Raw genomic sequence first — 20,642 nt, forward strand, 5'->3', positions numbered from 1 at the left:
TCATCCATAGAAAATCCCATTCTCAGTGGTCAAACTAAACAATTTGATGGCTAACAATGAACCAATATTATTTTGAGAAAAAAATAATTCTGTATTTGAACTTACAGAAGGCAATTTTGTTTTCAAAAGTTATGGTTTGCACACAAATTTTAGAGCAAAGCTTCATGCATTTAGATGATATAGAAATATCACGAACATGGCCAGGATGCACAACAGGCCTCTCTAAGATAACCTTCCCAAGAAGTAGTTTCGCACTTAGTTCTGGATCTGAGTGGTCTTCAGACTGGGGGGGGAGAGGCGGGGGGGGGTCTGACTTTGCCTGGGAGGTGGTCTCTTCATCACTGCAACTGAGCCGATGGGTTGTGCAATCTATAAACAAAGTCATTAGTCAAATTTGTTGCCAGGAACCCTCCCTGTTGGCGGGAATTGGGGGAGAAAGTCGGCTGCACCGCATGACGTTAATTACAGAGAAAATGAAACAAAATCCACAGCATGCGATTGAAGCTGTTTATGGAGATGCCCTGCTATACATCACCCTGCTCGCTTGCCAGCCAGGATGAGATGAGAGAATATGAGATGAAGTGTAGGATACAAGAGTTCCTCAATCAAAGGAAACCGTAAAACAAAACATTTAAATTCCAGGTCCGGCACAATGCTGTCCGTGCACCGGAGTACAACAATGTGTGGGCATTAAGAGACGGCTGTTAAATTGCCACTTTAAATCCACGCGCACATTCTCAACGGTAGCGGCAGGAAGGTAGAAGGATTTAAAGTGCGGGAAGAGGCTGCAATTTGCAGGTGCCACAGAAAGGAGAGGAATACAATAATTACGCCAAAAGTTCTGACATTTGACAACTGACTTCCTTTCAGCAGCCGAGGAGAAATACACAGTGAATGTCACCTCTCTTGTGAAGTGGCATAATCCTCTTTAAGAGCAGACCTGGCCTTGCCATGCTTTCTAAGCAACAATGGCAATTGCCGCTTTGTGTTGGATGACTCTCAAGGACTTATCGCTTATTTTTGCATTTTTTTTTTTTTTGCATTACTAACTTTGCCTCTGTTTAATCCAAAAGTTTCATGCTTTATTACTTCTATTGTCATTGTTCCTTTTTAAATTCTTTTTAAATTTAAAGCCAATTGCCTGTTTTTTCCTAAAATTATGCTTTTTTTTCATAATGGCAAGGATGAAACTCCACAGCCTTCTTGTCATTTGCAGTCTCAAATCATGCATGAAAAGCAGCTGATTAATTTCCTCTAAATTCCTTCCCCCCCGTGTCTGAAATATGCCTTATACAAATGATATAAATATAATTCTTCCCTTCTGTATTATTCATCTTGTCAAACCCTTCAGCTGTCCGACTGTAGCCGCCCACCTCATATCTGTGAAGGGGGGGGGGGGGCTAAAAGACTTGCCCCCTGGCCCCCACCACCGAACCCCCAGTATTAATTCTCTCGAAATGTCAAAGTTTTACGCCGAGATGTGGACGCGGAGACAGCCCCCCTCATGAAGCGGAGAGCGATTAACCGCGCAGAGGCGCGGAGTTCCTGGCCTTCAAAGCCTGGCGGCGACAGCGCTCCTCAGAGCGGGACACGCCTTTAATCAGCGCCGCGCCGGTCCCGTCAGAACCGCCGTCCCGTCAGAACCGCAGTCCCGTCAGAACCGCACTTCTGCTGGCGGGCGGCAGCCGCATCGCAGACGACCCAGTTCGGGTTTCTCTCTGATCCTGCCAGACTATCCACGCAGGCTATCGGAGGCAAACGAGGAGCACCAAACGCTCCTCTTTTTCTCCCCCCCCCCCCACCCCCACCCCTCCCATTCACCAGAGATGAAGCCTTTTATGAAGTGAAATGAGTTTGCGGTAAAGATGCCTCACAAAAGGCTGGGTGATTAATTTGCTAGTTAGGCTATTACAGCTGTCACCTGTGCGAGACATCTGGACAGCAAACTGGCTGCCGCCCGGAGCGTGGGGCTGAAGCACAGCACTCTCTTCAGTAGCTCCTTCTCCAGCACACCTTCATACGGCTTCAAAATGGCCGACTCGCTGTTTGAAAGGGTGGTTTTTTATTTTTTTGGGGGGTGGTGGGTGGTTGTGGTATAATTAATAAGCATTACTTTTGATTGACATGTCATTTAGTTGGATGAATGGAGCAATAGGAGACCTTCTGCAGGGTGGAGGAAGGGGGCAGTGGAGTAAGGTGAAGGAGGGGGGGGCAATATTTAGGGGGAGGGGCTGAGCTCAAAGTGACCTCTTGCACTGTTTCACTCAGGTTGACTTTCCTGTTTAATTACTCCCACCTGCTCAGAGTGATGTCACCCTGAATAACAGAGCCAGATAAACACACAGGTCTGGCGCATATGACTGCAGCGAAGATTGAGGAAAGAGACACTGAACAAACCCCAACAGACAATTGTGAATGCGTACCCTCATAGCCCTCCCTGACATGGTGTTGGGGCCTGGGATTGTGGTCTGTAAATGTTCAGCTCTGAGGACAGGTGATGCACAAGGTGATGAGACTGGCATTGTCCTTCCGTAGGTCACTCTGTGTAGCCCATATCGGCCACTCTGTGTAGCCCATTTGGAGGCAAGGCTGGGAGCATGCTCCTAGAAGGCCCGCTCAGTGTTTGGGCAGCCTATCACAACCACAACTGTGCCATTACAACCTGGGCTTGCTGCCCCCTGAAAATTTGTTTGAGTCACTGGTTATTTGGTTAGTAGTGTGAATCACTGGGGATTTTTCAGGTCTGAGGCAAACTCACCCCCCGACACCCCACCTCCCAGACTGATGCCACCTCAGCAGGCACCCCTGTCACACAGCAGGCCAAGATAAAGCTCACCATCCCACCCATCTGATCTCTAGACCTATACCTCCATTTTGGAGCTTAAGGCCTGGTTTTTTGCCTGTCTTTTGTGACAGTGTCTCTGTAAAAAGTGCTACACATATAGGTAAAGTTGAACTGGATTCAATTGAACATCCATGCCAACTCTCTTCAAACAGGAGGAGTCATGGAATCTCCACAGCTGTAGTTGTGATGATAAGGTGCTGTCCCACCCCTCCCTTTCTGAAAGCTAACTCCTGTGTCATGGCAACATGAAAATGATTTCTTCAATGTCACAACAAAACAGGGTCTCTTATGAAAAAAAAACAAAAACAAAGAAGAAAATAAAAATGAAAGCATGATGGTCTATTCTAGATATTCTATACTCCTCTGTACAGGTGTCGTTCTCCTGGCCCCCCGGATACCAATTTACTCGGCACAGGGGCGCATTGTGCTTTCCTGCACCCACAGAAAAGCCGCTCTGATGCATGCAGTGGAAGTGGCTGCTTGTGTATGTAGTCATTGCAGGGCTATCTCAATAATCTGTAGCCTGTTATTTAAAGGCTAGGCCCCAACAGGAAATGATCCGCAAACCAAGCGCAGGGTTATTATGCTCTACTCCGGTGTCAGCCCTGGCCTCCCTGCCATTAATTTTATTGTAACTCATTTCTGTGGCCAGAGTACGGCAGAATTTAATGTTTCCATTCCCCCAGTCCTGTTCTGCATGACAAATTGTTTTAATAAACATATACCGGGTAATAATAAAGTAATAATAAGCCCTACCAGTCACCTTATATCACTGCAGTTAAATTTCCCCCATAAGCCAACACTGGTTACAATGACAATTACATGGGAGCCAATCCTTAGTACGGCAAACACAATGGACAGATTTAATATAGTTTGTAAATATGATTAGTGTGCTGTCATGTTATTGGAGTCTAGTATTTACATTTCTCTCCAGGGTTGTTCACTATATGGGATGAACATTAAGCAAGGCTCCTCTCTTCCTCTCTCACTCTCCCTCGCTCACTCTATTCTTTCTCTTTACCTACTCTGCTTCCCTTCATAACTTAATGAAAAACACTGCTGACCGTTAATATTCCATGGATCAATCAGCAGTTTTAATTTTGAGAACAAATGTGCGGTTGTATAACCCTCAAAGACCTCCCTCCACTCGAGTATGTGCGTGTGTTAATGTCTAATAGAGGAAACACAGAAAATATAACTTGTTCATGCTGTGGCTGGCAGTTGTTTACAGGGGTAATTTCATGCTGAATTTCAATTATTTCCTAGATTTCCTCCAGCCTCCACAAACAGCTGCTTCTACCTGCAATTGACTTGAATAAATATATGTTATATACATTCACACACACACGCACACACACACACACACACACACACACAGACACGCACACGCACATATATACAGTATATATGAATAGGGGGTTAAATGCTCATCTGGCAACAGGAAAAAAATTAATGACATTAATGTTAAGACATTTAATATTTTATAAACTACGTTGATCTGTGAATAATGTTCACCATTGATTTGGCATTTGCCACTGAATAACCGTTATTCAACGCTATGTAATTACAGTCAATATCAAATAAGAAATGAACATAACCAAAACAAGCTAATCTACATAGCTGGCAAACTAACATTCCTTTATTACCTTGTTAGCAGAAAATCCAGGACAGGAGTTGATAGGCAATAACCCTCCTGATTCCTGCAGCAAAGGGTGCACCGCTACTGTTTAATGATATGAGAAACACTGCGTGTGTGTGTGTGTGTGTGCGCGTGCGTGTGCAAATCACTGTGAACTGTCATATCTGGAGGAAGGGGTTTTTGTGACTTAGAGGCAACCGAGATCAGTGAAGTCAATTAATGCTGGCACAGCATATTTAACTCTTCAGTCTTTAAGAAGCCAGCATTGGGACCAATTTGCTGGCCCCAAATTCCTTCTTTAAATGAGCCCAATGCAAAATTGCTCTCACAGAAACTAATAACTCCAACCTGACAGCAAGAAATGTGCATCACCTCCAGTACTGGCCATTCGATTTGCTTTCAGAAATTAAATTACTCCTCTGCCTAATTATTTGTGGACTTGGATGAAAAAGTATCCAGTCTCCTGACTCACTGGAATGTTATTAGGGAAGAGACGCAGATCTATTTGGGGAAAATATTAACCCAGCCAAACTCTTGCTTAGGAGTTGCTGGTATCTGGATTACAAAGCAGACGCAGTCCAGTCAAGTTGTAAAACAAACATGGTACAGCTGTCCCAGAATGCCCTGTTTTTAGAATACACTTCTTTGTGGTTTAGAGACATGAATTCTGGCTGTAACCTGATCTGGTAGGACCTGGTTGTATGGATTAGTGAAAGCGATCTCCCTTGATGACAAACCATCATTATTCCCCAAAAAGAGAAACCCAGCACGTCCGTACACACAGGTAACTGGGACACTGTTTTTTTTATTTATTTTTTTAAAATCTCATTTGCTTCCAGCCAGGCACTGCGGTGACATAGTGTTCCCTTCAGCCCACGGGAACGCAACTGTTTCAATGTTATAAAGGACTAATAGGATTATGTTTGCCAGTGTTCTGTCCTCTGTCAATTTCACAGTCTGTTATTTTATGATTCCTGTTTTTTTTTCCCTTCCTTTTTTTGTGTTGCTTTGTGAATAAGGATGGTTCAGACCAAAAGCACTTACTGAGTTTCAGAAGTTTCCAGAAGTTCAGGGTGCATCTTTGGAAGTAAAACACAGAAGCAAATGCAATCCTTCACCTTGGCTGTAATTTAACACACCAGCGCAGAAGGAAAGTGACATGTAATATATTGCACCGAGTTTGTACAAGCACGCTGCGAGTGTATGTAATTCCAAAAGTTGTTTTTTTTTTTTTGAACATCAGCCCCTGACGTGGAGAACAAATGATTGCAGCATGATCTGACCAGAGAAGAGAGGGACTCCCCGCGGCAAGGAGGGGTCCGTCCATCTCCGCGCCGGGCGCCGGGTGCCAGGAGGAGTCACGCCTGTCGCGGCTCAGGCTAATTGTTGTCAAGCGTGCCCCCATCCTGTCGGGAGCCCTCCGCGGGCCGTCTGCATCCAGGCCTTTTCTTTTTTTTTTGGCTCGTCCTCCGCCCACTCCCCGCGTCTCGACAGGCCACCCCCCGAACCCCCCAGCCCCCCCCCCCCCCCCCCACCTCCCCCCCCCCCAAAGCCCCGCGACTTGAAAGAGCAGAGCACACGGGCGCGGCGGTGACAGTTTAATGAAATATTTATTTTAGATATCTAAAAACATATATTCATCTTCGGCGCTAGTTACCAAGAACATTGACTTCTGAGGCACCTCCACGCCATGGAGCCTGGCCTCCGGCGAGACAATTAGACAGGCTTAGAAATGTCTGCAGCTCACTTTTCTGGGGCCTAATTTTTCACTGCGGCCTTTTTTTCCTCTCTCCCCTTCTGTTGTGCAGGTATAATTTGTTCCATGCAATCGGTCTCATTTTTGCAAATAGGGCATGAAGAGGCATTCTGTTCTGATGAGAGTTTCGGCTCGGTTATGTACCAACAGGCAGAGTGAAAAATGCTGATGACCTGTCTTTTCTCTTCTCAAATGTGACACGCAGTTACTGTGCGTGTGTGTTTGTGAGTGATTGAAAGCATGCATCATTTCTTGAAAACATTTGCGTTTCATTTTTCTCCAACTGTAATACAGCCAACTACTGTTTCAGGAGGAAATTCCACTGAAGAGCACAGTCGCTCACTGTGTGCTTCTTGAAGATGAGAGATTATTGCCTTTCGGTTCTAGCCCACAATGACGCCAAGTCATACATCAGCCTAATCAATTGTTATTTTATAATCATAGAAAAAAAAGTTTTACAGAGTGGCATTACTTTTTGGATTACACCTGGCATGAACTACGTACAATATGCCTGAAATGTTGCCAGATCCACATCCGTGTGACATGCATAAAAATTTCATCCGTCTCGTGAAAAGCAGCCTGGCTTCTTTTTTGATCCCGAGCGCCTTATTCAGATTCTACAGAATAAGATAATATTTGAGTTGGCGTCAGTGTGCACACTCTCTCACTTACCCCGGCATGCATCGCTAGGGCTATCCAAAGGATATATGACCTTTCGAATGAATCATCTCTGCGTAATTATGTTTCGTACTTATTGCCGAAAGCTAAGCCAGTAACTGCCCTATTAGTGTTTTTTTTGGGGCGGGTTGGGGGATACTATCATTTATGAAAGGCAGATTAATGGCTTCAAAGTTATTTTCTTCTCGGGCCTTTCTAAAAGTAAAGCACTCTGTGGTAGACCACTTTAGTTAGCAGAATGTGTTCTGGAAGAATGTCAGGCTAACATAAAGCGGTATTTTAAATCAGAAAGCATTTGGCTCCAGAGCCAAAGCTCTGCAGAGCTTGGCAGAGGCGTCTCATAAAAGGGTTGAGTTTATATTTTTATAATTATTATGCTCTTTGAAGAGCACAGGTTTAACTGTCCTTCATACAGCCCTAATGTAATATTTAGGGATACACAGACTGGGCCTGCAACTGCAGTGGGTGGCTGTGAACAGGGGTCATTTCATGCTGCATTTCAATTATTTCTTAGATTTGTTTTTTTTTTTTTGGCAGCACTTTTTTTTTTTTACTGCCAGTGGACTTTAAAAGTTTATGTTGTGTAAAGGTAATTTCCTTTGTGATTTTTTTTGTTTATTAGTGATTTATTTCCAGGGGAAAAAAGCTTCATAATGGCTCAGGGCACTGATCAGGGCAGAACCAATTAGGGTCTACCTACATATAAAACCAGTACAAACTGCTGACTGTCTGGAGGACTTTTTTTTTTCATTTTTAAACTATTTTTTTCCTCTGCTGTCTATAATATGGGATCACCAGTCATTGCTGGGCTCCACCTTCCCCCATGGAGCAGGGCAGCAGTACAGTGCAGGGTTATTATTTACCTCTCATTTCAAGTGACTATCATACACAGCACAGGTCACAGTAAAGGAGAGTGCTAGTGCTCATCTCTCACTTGCAGCAACTGGTACCCTGAGGGCACCTGCAGTGACGTTGGGATGAACTACCGCAGTGGTGACCCAAGGGACCATTGGCTGACTTAAACCCACCCGACCCCCATAGTTAGCTAATGCGTCAACTAATGACTCAGCCCGGACTATCAGTGTCTCAGCCAGAGGACCCAGCCTATGTCTGTGGTTAGCACCTTTACTGATCAAGCAGACTGTGAGCCTCCTACAAAGAATCTTGTTCAAGGCTTTTTTGTGATTCGCTCTACCCCTCAGAAAATGGAGTTTAAAATACAAACAGCATTGGAGGTTGAGGGTTCCCACTGTACCAGCCTGTATGCAGCGACTCCAGCCACAGGGAAGGGGGGACTGGCTGAAGCTCTTCATCTAAAAGGGGAGGGGCACGGATCTGTGGGATGCATTATTACTGCATGCATGTGGGGCTGGTAAGAGAACCCCATGGTTAACATCGTCCACCGAAAATCAGCCTGTCGTTATTGACACGTAATTAGGCCATTCCGATCATTAAGAAGCAGTGGCGACACAGAATATATAAATTATTCAAGTAATAGCTCAAATCTAAATTATTCAAATTATTCAATTTGACTGTGAGATTGCTAATTGATTACTTGGATCACTATTGCTTGGGAAATGATTATTAATTAAGAATGAAATGAAGAAAAATCCAGAACTTCTTTCTCATCAATAGTCATGAAGAAGAGCCTAAGAGGCCTGAATAAAAAGAGAGATAATTCATGCCGGTTATTAATTTTCAGACTGAAAAGTGTGGGTGAATGCAGATTTCTTTGCACTGAGCTCTTACAGTATGTGCTCATAGAAGCAACTGGAAGAGGATACGTTCGCCATCCCTCTTCCACCTCAGAGGGGTTTCAGACTGAAAGTTTTGCCGTCAGTGAAAATGACCTGGAGGTGAGGGGCCCTCACAGGGGATCAGGTGAGGTCAAAGGCAGGTGGGGGAGAGAGAGAACATGCACCTGTCAGCCTGGCTGTCCCCAGACAGGATCTGTTGCTAGGAGATTGCATACAATGATATACAACTACTGAGCAGATAAACTGTGAACATACTAAGGAGGCTATTAAGACCATTAAGACTTAAGTAATATGACAAACTCCACTTTCAGGCAAACGAGACAATAAAAGTGGCAGTGCAATTATTTTAAAGGGCTATTTATTGACCTAGGAACAGCGTCCCTGGTCATGTAGCACCTGAAAACTCCTGTAGTCGGATCCTCTTTAGGCTCCACCCTCAGCCTCCCGCAGTATCCAATGGGCTTCCTGGTCCTGCCAGAGCGACCCACGGAGGCTTCTGGAGTCTCCTCGGCCGACACGGCCGGGGCTCCCGCAGAAGGCCCCGTTGCCCCCGGCGGCGGGAGCCATCTTCTCCGCCGCGCTCTCGAGCGTCAGGCAGAGTGTTTTCCTGTTAGTTTAAGTCTCGCCTCGACTAATTAATATTTTTGCTTATAGCTGCTGTGGTTCCCGTGGGAGCCAACTTAATTAATCATTTATAAATCTGCACTGCTTTATAGTTTATTAGGCCCCGCCGTCGGCGCTCGCTGGCTGCGTTGGGGAACCATGAATGATTAGTTACCGGAATGAAGGCTGCTTCTTCCTCCCATGTTTCCCGGTGATTAGGGTCTCGCACGGAGAGGCCTTTCCCCGGCCCCGCGCCGCACTTTAATTCATTTCCAGCGTCTGGCTGCGTTACTCAATCTTTTTTTTTTTTCGCGCCCACGCAGTTCACACCTGACGTTTATCCCCCCCCCCCCCGCGCGCGGTGGGTACGCAGACCGGGCCGCGCGCCGCCGCGCCTTGTGGGAAAACAGACGCCGAGACGACGTGGGCGGGGAAGGTTCAAATCGCAAACGGCGGAGTGAGACCGTTTGACCCTTCCCCACCCCCTCAGTCAGCGTGGGTCTCAGGAGGAGGGCTGTGCAGCTCAAGGCGGCACCACATGACACAGTGCTGCCTCCTGTCTGGCTGTTGCTGGCAAGGTGCTGCACAACCGGATTTTGGAGGATGAACGGGACACCGTGGTGGAGGTTGTGGATATGCTCATACATTCTCAGTAAAAGGGACATTGGGCATGAAAGTTCCATCGCCCAATGAAACCTTCATTAGAATGCATGTGCAAATTGAAAGCACACTGCTGTTTATGGCTTCAGTGTATACTGGTTTATCACCAGAAAGACTTGGTATCCATGGATCAAAATTGTAATTACAAATCCTCTAATATCTCTCAGTACCACTCCAAACTTACTTAATATGAACTATAAAAATGCAATTATCGCCATGTACTGAATCTTGGGAGATGTGCAGTTGAGAAGGCCAGTAGTGCCCCGGAGGCCTACACTGTGCAGGGTCCTGGGACCACAGTGATTAGCACGCCCCACAGACGGAACTCCGGGCCTGGGCTGCAGTTCTGGGGAGCACAGCCGCTCCCATCTTGGCCTCTGCTGTCAGCCGTAACGGCAGTTATAACTGCACTACCCACCCCTCACAGATAATGCTGACAGAGGAGAATAATCACAACGCAAGAGAAGAAACAGGACACCTTGCAGGCACAATAATTGCACTGCATTTGTCTGAGTTTGTAAGGAGGGGGGGAGGTGGTGCATTGTCTACACAACAGGAGCCAGTCACTTTTACTGAAATGTGTTTCAATTTTCCTTTTTAATACAGAGGGGGCCATTATGAATTCACAGGAGGCCAAATGCATCAGAGAAGAGTGGAGAGGAGGAGAGGAGAGGCAGGGGGAGGAGAGGAGAATAGAAGGGTTTCAGTTGTCTGATCCCCTGCTTTTACATAACACTGCTTCCTTTTTCAATATGTGCTTCTGTGTAGTCAGCTCCAAGAGGCCATGTGTCTGTCTGTCTGATCCTGCATAAGCATCAGAATCATCATGAATGGCACGATGTGTTGCACACAACACACATAAGTAGGTAAACCAAAAATACTTGTGGTTATTAGTCTTACTCATATTTTCTGAGAGAAGTACCAAAGCAATCTTCATCATGACATGATTTGTTACCTGTGGTCATAGCTGCTCACACCAATGGAATTTGGATGCACCTATACAATTTTTTATTTGTATATGTTTTCATGCATGATACTGACCACTCTTTCCTCCAGTAGTGTGGTTGCTGTAAATGTATTCACGCTTGGACTTATCAAACATGTGGGAAGAACAAGGCAGTAATCTGATACTCACTGGAGACAGTCCAAATACCAGAAACTCTCCACTGTTCTCCCTGGCATTTCACAAGCTATACAATACCCTCAACCCTTCTCCCGCAATAAATTACATTCAGTTTCTTGTGTCTTAAAAGCTGTTGAGTGGTGGAAGTAGATTTGAGCTTAATAAATTCAGTTGTTGCGAGTAAAAAAAAAAAAAAAAAACTACAAACAACTGAATGCTTTTCCCAGTTGAAATGTAAGGCTGAGACAAGGAACACCTTCTTGTACTTGTGTTGCTGTTTTAATTAGATTCACCTCCCCCCCCCCCCCCCCCCCCCCACCCCCCAGCCCATCACCGAGAGTCCTCTTTAGAGGATGGGCTGTTCGGTGAGAGAATAGCAGTGAGAGAATTCTACCTTAAACCTGCAGCACATGTCTATGATCAGCAAAAAGAAATGCATTTTCTGAGGTCCTTGGGTATGCCGATGGCCTCTTTTCCCCTGCTCTCTCTCTCTCTAAATTAAAACTGATGAAATATCACTTCAGTGTACATCTCTGTAAAGTGCAGGGGCGCCTTGTTGCATTTGATTTGTTCCTGCAATAATGAAACTGCTATCACTCTGCCACTTATTTGGTTTTGTGGAACTGCAGGTCTGTTTTTTTTTGGGGAGGGGGGGGGGGGCAAGATATGTGCATGTTATTACAAAGATGTTGAGCTTTAAAGCAATTGAATGAAGCAAAAAAAAATGATATTAAATTAAATCAAATACATTGATATTTGTTGTCAGGAGCAAAGAAAACATTTCCCTCTAGTATTTTCCATTACTTGGCTGGGACAGCTGCTCTTGTATTAATTGATATTTATACTGAGTGTCTCTCACTCTTTGTGATTCTTTAATTGACAGCTGTAATGGAACCATTAGCCTTGAAGGCAGACCCACTGAAGTACAGACTTGCTTACTGCTCTCCTGATTTCTTTTCCTTCAATTAGCTGTCTGGGACCCAAATAACTCATATTCCCCACTCGTCTGCTCACAGACTTTGCCATCTCACCTTATTGATTGGGGCGGAGGAGGAAACAGAAGACTGTGTTTATGAATCTGCTACTGATGGATTCATCTTTTCCGGGAAAGCTGATTTGGGAAACTGCACCGGCCCGAATCCATTGTGCTGGCATGAGGTGAGTGTGGGTGTGGGTTTGCGAAAGGGGGCACTGGGGGGAGTGTGGAAGATTAACGGTATCAGCCCCATGAATATTCAGGCCTGTGTCCAATCAATATTCGTCCTTAACTTTAACTTACGAATAAATGCAAGCCTTACATTTTTTCTTCACAAGCACAGTTTGAAAAGTTAGTTTAGTTTTTTTTTTTTAAAACAGCTCTCGATTGTATGTTAACGTTTAGAGAAAATGTTGCTTGAATCCCAGCCTCAGTCTCAGATTTGATTCACTCAGAATCCACATAACAGAGGGCCAAAGACAGGCCGGGGGCCAGCATACGTCCACATTTAAACCTGTCCCATTCTGTCAAGTGTTTGCTCGCTGGCTCTGAGGTTGTGCTCCCACAGCGTCACCATTTCAAACCGAAGAATGAAAAACACGACATCCAACACCAGCCGCATTACATCTACATTACATTACAGGCATTTAGCAGACGCTCTCATCCACAGCAACTTACACTTTTTACATAGCATTTACATTGGATCCATTTGTACAGTTCGATACATACTGAAGCAATGCAGGTTAAGTACCTTGCTCAAGGGTCAAACCTGTGACCTTTAGGTTACAAGACCAGCTCCTTACTCATTACACTACACTGCCGCGCCGTTAGTTAGCATTCACGATTGCGGGCACTTTCGACGGTGGCACTTGTGGTTGTGTTTCGCGACGGCCGTGTGGCGTTGGCTCCGCAGCGACGGCTCCCTCGCTTACTCACACCGCAGAGGCAGGGACTGAGAGCGCAGGACGGGCAGACCCGAGTGATTTTTTAGCTCTCTTCTTCAGGAGGCATCGCTTTGTCGGGGAGCGGAGGAAAAACGTGTCAAAACGGCGGGATTTGCGACTGGAGTCTGGCGCTTAGTCCCCTAAGCCCCTCTAATAGAATCCTGATTGTTTCACTTTGGGATGAGTGCGGCTGCAATGAAATACTTTGGACATAACATATCTGCTGGATACTTTTGGTAGCGAAAAGTTCTAATGAAAACACAAGACCTGATGTGAGATTTGAAGTTATAAGGGACACATAAGCCAGGAATAAAATACCAGCAGCAGTGAGAGAAATCATTATATATATATATATATTTTTTTTTTCCTTTCTGTGTTTCTACAGCTTTTAAAAACAGCTTTGGTGGGAATTTAAACTCCAGTGGGATTTCCGTCTGCTTTTTGTACTTTTACTTTTCATTAAAAGGAGTGGCTCTGATCATCTCTGAGGTCAAGGAACATTCATGCAGGCTGTAAGTGTGACCAAATGTAATTACTGCCCCTGCATATCACGCAGCACACTCTGCAGAAAGACCCACTGACATACAGTGCAATCAATTGTAATTTGATGTAATTACCACAATTTAAACTTGTTTCCCCTTCTGGAGGACAAAGGGAAATTGTGTTCAGCCATAGCAAAAAAAGAAGAAAAAAAAAAGAAAAAGAAAGAAAACACACCATTTGCTTCCAGAAAGCACTGATGTCACCTGCTAAGGACCAGTGCCGGGAATTACTCTGACGCCAGAGAGAGGCCGCTGACCTTGGAAGAGACGATCGCTTGGGCCGAAATTAAAGGAAATGTCTGGCTAATCAAATCACTTGGCAGATCGTCCACTTATTAAGAAACAGGCAGGCTTCAACTTTAAAGCTGTTTACCCACCTGACTGTGCTACACCTCGATTTGGCACCTGCGCTCAGATTGGACTGGAAAATGACTCACTAATCTGTTTAGTTATTTGGAGTAATTGGGTTGGGTGCCAGTGAAGGGGATTTCCTTGCTGTTGAAGAACGTTTCCCGGCTCCTTGGTATAATTACTCTGACTGAGCAGTGGCCACAGGGCCTAGGAGCAGGGCTGCTTTTTAAACTGTAAATTATGAAGGATTAGCATTTATGAATTTTAAATCAGGACTGTGGTAGGAGACGCTAAAGCTGCTTAGTGATTGTGAGCAGCGGCGGTGGCGTTTCAGCGCGCGGTGGTAACCCTTTATTTTCTGTGGAAGCCGGTGGCGCTCGCTGGAAGTCGACGTACGCGTTGAGGGACGCCTCGCCATCACGCAGATCAGATCCGGTCGGCGAGCGACGTTCTGGGTGCCATTTTGGCTCAGGGATCAGGCTTTGCCACAGAGTGAAATGTCACACTGTGCTGAATATGGATTGGGTGATTATGGTAATGTGGGATCTGATCCGTGCTAAATTATGCATAATGGAGTGATGTGACACAAACTCATCAATTAGACAGATATCAGTGCTAAAAAGTTCCATGCATCTTTTTTTTCTCTCATTTTTAAAACTGAAAATTCAGTAGCTTTGAAGACAGGCATGCAGAGGAGTTTCATGGATATATTCAAAAACATTGCATTTGGGATCATAAGTGGCTACAAAGAAGGTTAGTTTCCACTCTCCTAAAGGATTTGTGAATAACAGAAAATGAAATTAATATTGGAATGAAAGAGGTGGAGTTGCATGGGGTGCAGATGTTGCAGAAGACACATGAAGTTAGAGGCACGTTGCATATTCTACCTTTAGAGAAAAATCTGTTTTGTAAAAGGGTCATCTGTAAATTAATCAGTACATTCATCTCCTGAAACTTTTACGTTTTAAAGCTCCTGTTAAATTTTAAATTGATTTAATACTGAAATATACTATATTCCTTCTCAAAGTGAGATCTATACAACCCTATTGGACCACCCTCAGTATTAGGGCCATCTCCACCCTTCAGCAGAGCTCCTGGCTCAGGCTGCAGCCCATGGGATGCCCTGTTATTAGGAGCTGGCGTCTACAGCTCTGAGACTGGACACGCTTCAGGACCTGTACCACAGCTCTGGAAATGGGGATTTCGGGGTCAGGGGGCCAAGGCTGCACCATCCCCCTCCCCGCCCCCATTGGACTCCGAGCTTTGTTCACATGACCCAATTAAAGTTACAATGCCTGACAGTCACTCCAAGGTAAACCAATCAGAGACACAAGAGAGACCAATCAGGCGCACAGAAATGAGGACCGACTCGTTATTAAACAGGGGACCATACAGTAGCGTACAGCTGTATTGCGACACAGATGTGCTCATGCTCAGTGACCTCCATAAGTGCACACAGACAGATTTAGTCAACGAACAGCGCTGATGCTAAGTCATCAGGGTCACGAGCAAAAGTGTTAGTTATTAATGCGTAATCTCACAGCACAAAGTTAGACGCCGCAGCACGTGCACGAGGCACCTCGTTACGCAGGTAACCAGACAGCGCTGGCTTACGCTGCGGTAACTGCGTGGTAGAAATACTAAAACACCAACAGCGTGTGAAATGAAAACATGACAAGTAATTACAGGATGGCGTACTCTTCACTTTTAAACCTTTCTGATGGTGTGTGAAAAATGACTGTGGCACTGTGAAGGCAGATGGAGGGGTAAGATAAGGGAAAGGCAAGTGGAGGCACCAAGCATTAAGCGCAAAGGCATTAACCTGATAGCCTGCTTTCCTGCTTCAGAAGGAAGTAATGTTTCACAAATTACTTCCCGTGTCACATGAGAGGAAGTCATTTTAGAGAGCGAGAGTCATAACAAAGCCTAATTGTTACAGATCTAAATCCTCCGGCTGCAGATAGTCCTTCTGTAAACCTACGGTTCAATTCAGCACACGTATTTATTTATTTTTGTCATGAATCTTTCTTAGATTTTGCAAGAAATACAATGATTTCATCATGGCGCAAATACAGAAAAGGAAACCTGGTGAAATGGTCACTTAATGGAATGCATTTTTTGGCTCAACAAAATTTTCCGTGGGTTGACATTTTTGTCACTGGCACCATAAGTTATAGGTCATTGACATCTCCAAGGTATATCACAACAAAGAAACAGAATACACAGGACAAAACAGCAAGTGAGAGGCTACCATTACAATGCAAGGTAAAAAAAAAAAATTGTCCAGTTGTTCATAGGCACTGGAAAGATCAGTTCCTCCAGCTTTGCTTCATCTCAGCGCTGGACATGGAGATGGAAAAACACGGAAGAAATGCACAGAAACACTCCCTGATGCTCAGAGCTCATTCGGAAAAAAGAAGAGTAGGAAGGAGTTGACAGAAACAATCTTATGAAATTTCTAGCATTGCTATCGCAGCCTAGTCTCTGGGAACGTCTGTCTTCTGCAGTCGGAAGCATAAATGGACACATCTTATTGATTTTCTTTCAAGGCGTATTGCATTGATTTCTGTAAATATGGCAGACAAATCTGGCTGCCATTTTCCACTGGGACTATATAAAAAGACAGGCACGAGGGGATTCTGGGTAGTCTCTTCACAGTGGGGCCTGTTGGAGTCATTTCAGCAATCTGGGGCTAACACATACTCTCCCCCTGTCTTCCCTACCCATTCCCCTCCAAATTAAACTGAGAGCTTTTTAATTATTTATCAATAAGGTGGTTGGTTGCAGATCAATCGGTGTGAATGTTTTTTTTTTAATGATAATGAATTCACACCCCCCACCCCAACCAGCTCAAAGACATTGATTGCTATCTTGAACACTTCACCTTGCGGTTTAAGAACCCAATTATTTTTCTTTCGTGGGGCAGGCGAGATAGTGGCAGAGCTGATTTTTTTTTGGGGGGGGGGGGGGGGGGGGGGGGGGAGCGGGGGGGTGCTCAGGGGATCAGCTGGCCACAGGAGATCTGTAGACCTGCTGGTGTATGCTCTTTGCCATGGGGGAATAATGCCGGATTCACAGTGGCTGTGCTGGCTCATTCTCTGCTATCTAGAATGTAATATGTACATGCAAAAGTAGGCCCTGGCGGTGGTCAACAGGCGAATCACTAAAGGAAAAATATCCCATACACAGATTAATGCCCCTGACCAAGACCCACCTGGTCAAAACACCATCTGTAGTGCAGCCAATAAATTTCACTAAATAAATTTCAATTGAACTGTGAGTGGGATATTTCTCCTTCTAGTTTTCTCATTCCACTGATCAGCTTGGATACGTCCCAACTTCCTGACAGAAACACATAGTTTAATGGTATTTAGACTATAGGACAACACACTTGAGAATAAGATAATTTTTTCTATTTTTAAATTTTTCATCTTTATGTTTATTGTTTGTTAGAAGCATTTGGAGAGGTCCATGGGTATCTTACTGTCTCTATAACAGTGTTAACGAAACACATCACAACCCAAAACTTTCTGCAGGTTGCCATATTCCATAACTCATCGTGACAAGCTGTGCAAGAAGCTATTTTGTTTGAAATGATTAGCTGGCAATGCACAACACAATCTAATTTTATACCACAGTATCAAATCTCTCAGAAGACAATGCTGCAGATGTGGTAACTAAGACACTGAAATGGAGGTCCTTCAGCCTGATTAATGCTTAGAAATGAATTCCTTTGACCAACTGTTTAAAATAAATGAAATATCCACGTGTTACAATCACATATTCATTCGTTCAAGTGTAATAAATAAATAAACGCCAAATTCAATAGATTATCTGTGAAGGACAAGCCAACATAAAGGGGGGCAATATAATGAGATTTCACTTCATCTTTCCTGGTGGTGATGGAATTGGATTAAAGGGGGGTTTATTTGTGTGGGCTATTGAACACCCGCAAAATAAATTCTCACCTATTCAGATTCAAATCAGATTCAAGGTGCTGCAGGATAATCCTATTTTTAAGACTGGATGAACTGAAAATGAAGGTCCAAGCGCACGGATTTGAAATAAATAAACGATTCCCTGGAAAACACGCAGAGATCCGCGACGGCAGGAACACTGCGGGGTGTTGCCGCTGAAGCCCGGCGGACGCGCGCGCCCCTGGAACGCGCTTGATTATTTCCGGAGCGGCGTAAAAGGGGCCGCATCCATATTCATTAGCAATCTGAAGTGATCCTCCAATCGGCATGTCAGCCAGGGCCTTGGCCGTCCGCCATTCCAACACCAACGTGCGCAGCTGGATCAAGAAAGCCCCCATTTCGTTTTTTTGAGGCCCTTTTTTTTGTGCGCAGACGTCAAACAAGGCCCCCGCGATAGCTGCCGGCTGCACGCTAACGCTTCAAATCGACTAATCCTCTGGAACAGCTTATTCCTGAGTGAAGGTTGAGGCTTACATTGGGGAGAAAGATGGGGGTGGTGAGATGACTTGGGGTGGGGGGGGGGGGGGGGGGGGGAGGAGGGAGGTGGTGGCTGCAAGTGGCAGTGACAGGGGTGGTGACACATCGGCGAGAAGACGTATCCGTTGGCTCTAACGTGCGAAGTGGCGGGTCAGGGGAAGAGGCGCGACCCCCCAATGAACCCGCCATAGGTGTGAACTGCTGATGGCCAACACCGCGCGCTCGCACACTTTCTGAGGGGCTTACGCCAGCACGCTCCCTGAGGATGGAACGAGTGGGCGGGCGCAGGCACCGCTGCGGTTGGCACTGTCCGGTTATGTAATGCAGTCCAGCCCTCTGAAGGTGTAAGATCATAAATATGCGTTTAGAACGTTCTTAACTGAACATTCTAATGCTGATGTAATAATTGCTAGTGGTAATTGGAAGGAATGGACTTCCGGAACACTGACCTAGAATTTTTTCAAAGCATTCCAAAAAACCTGCTCTTCAAAGGGCAAGACATGAGCTCAGATCACAGCAGCGGTGCCAAATTTCAGCAGCAGCCTCCAATGTGGACAGATTTTTTGCCTGAAGAAGGCCATGTCAGTTGAGGCATGATGGCATGTACTACAAGAGAAATGATTATTGTTTTCTTGCCTTATTTGTCTGATTTTAGTGCTAGTCAAACATGTCAGGCAAAACTGCTGCTGTTTCATAATGAACAGGTGGGAATCTGTGGTCCATTATGGTCCATTAAAGGTTATTCACCTCTGTGCATTATGGTTTGCATTGTAGGCTTTTCCTGCCATGACGTCAGCTGACCATTTGCCATGACTAGACGCATATGGCCTAATTATCACCGGATGGTGGCACATTTGACAACTCAATGCTATGGCGAGTCTGGCCCAGTTTTGGGACTCTTCTGGAGTATGGTGGTGAATCCTGACGCTCGTTAAAAAACATCTCTGAGCAGAACACTGTCCTAATTAGAAAGAAACCAAGCAAGCAAGCAAGCTGAGGGTCTCAGGCTCATACCTCCCCTTGGCTTCCGCATGCCCACAGCTTCCCCGCGCAGCCTTTGTACATTATGCAGCGCGGTGAATTTTTCACAAGAGCAGCGCTGCTCCGTATCGCTTGCCCACAAAGAAAATACCTGTAAACACAGGAGGACGCCGTCTGGGGCTTTAAGACGTCACAGTCCCCGCCCTCATTCATTCTTCATCCTCAAAAACCTAGCTTCAGTAATTACAGGTCCGAGCTCAGGACTCAGGAAAACAAAGCCTTCTTCTCTGGCCCCAAATGTATTATATTACCCAGAACCCCCCCCTGCCACCCCCCCCCCACCCCCCCCAAACCCCTTCAGCTGTACGGTTTAATTCAGAATTCTGCGCGCACCGATTAATCACCAAGTGCATGCCAGCTTCGTGCGGATAGCTGGTGATGGTGGGGATCAAAGTGAATGGAGGATTCCTTGCTGGGAATTGGCCGTCCCCGAGCTCGCGGTGAAAGAGCGCGCGAGCGTGCGGCTCCGGCTAACACGGAGCACGCCGCAGAGAGGGGAGGAAGGTCACCGTGCCAACCCCACGGCCAATCCCGCAGCCAGGAAGCCTCTGGCAGGCTGCCCCGACGCCTTCTACCCCCTCCCTGCCGCTGCGACGCACCCACCAGGCATGTCCATGAACCCCACACCCCCCTCTCAAAAGTTCCCCCATTATAACGCTGGAGGTTGTGAGGGCTCATCTTCCTGCAGAGCCGGTGCACGCGCGCTGGTATTTTTATACCGGGTCGCAAATGACCCGAGCTTCATAACAGTAATGCCAACCTCTGAGTTCTCAGAGAAATTAAATTACATGAGCAATAAATTATTTTATTTTTTTTGTGGTGCCAGAGAAAGGAGAGAGAGAGGTATAAAAAAAAAGAAGAAAGAGAAAAAGAGACGCCTGTCTAACTCGTAAGTCCCCGCTTACAATGCCTCGTTAAAAAAGATTTGGGAAAGTGAAACACAGGCAGACGCGCGGTCTCTTTTTTAGAGGTAGACGGGTCTCTGAGGGATTCATTAAGGTAGGTCCCAGCGGTAGGCTTACTTTTACAGTACAATGGCCCGGGTTAGCACGCATCCTGAAATTACACCTAATTGGACAATTACTCAAACTGAGAAACCTCCTGCAATAAGCCAACAAGGGTCCTAATAAACACCGTGTCTTCTCAATAAAAACAAGGAAGTCATTTACCTGACCCAAGAGGCAGTTATCTTCTTTTTTTTTTTTTGTATCTGCATTAAATTTATTTTCAAAATAATTGCATGCGGTGCGAATAACAATATGAAAATTGCGGA

General features: G+C 45.4%; 1 long non-coding RNA gene across 2 annotated transcripts in view; it reads left to right on the plus strand.

Annotated features, from left to right (window-relative positions):
• Nucleotides 1-20,642, plus strand: part of LOC118227280 — a 144,265-nt gene that overhangs the window by 89,633 nt on the left and 33,990 nt on the right. For both annotated transcript variants that reach the window (XR_004765230.1, XR_004765228.1), the window contains one exon: nt 12,078-12,219. This is a non-coding gene — a long non-coding RNA (uncharacterized LOC118227280). The remainder of the gene's footprint in view (nt 1-12,077; nt 12,220-20,642) is intronic.

Source organism: Anguilla anguilla, chromosome 5, assembly GCF_013347855.1.
Source record: "Anguilla anguilla isolate fAngAng1 chromosome 5, fAngAng1.pri, whole genome shotgun sequence".
NCBI classification, from domain to species: domain Eukaryota; kingdom Metazoa; phylum Chordata; class Actinopteri; order Anguilliformes; family Anguillidae; genus Anguilla; species Anguilla anguilla.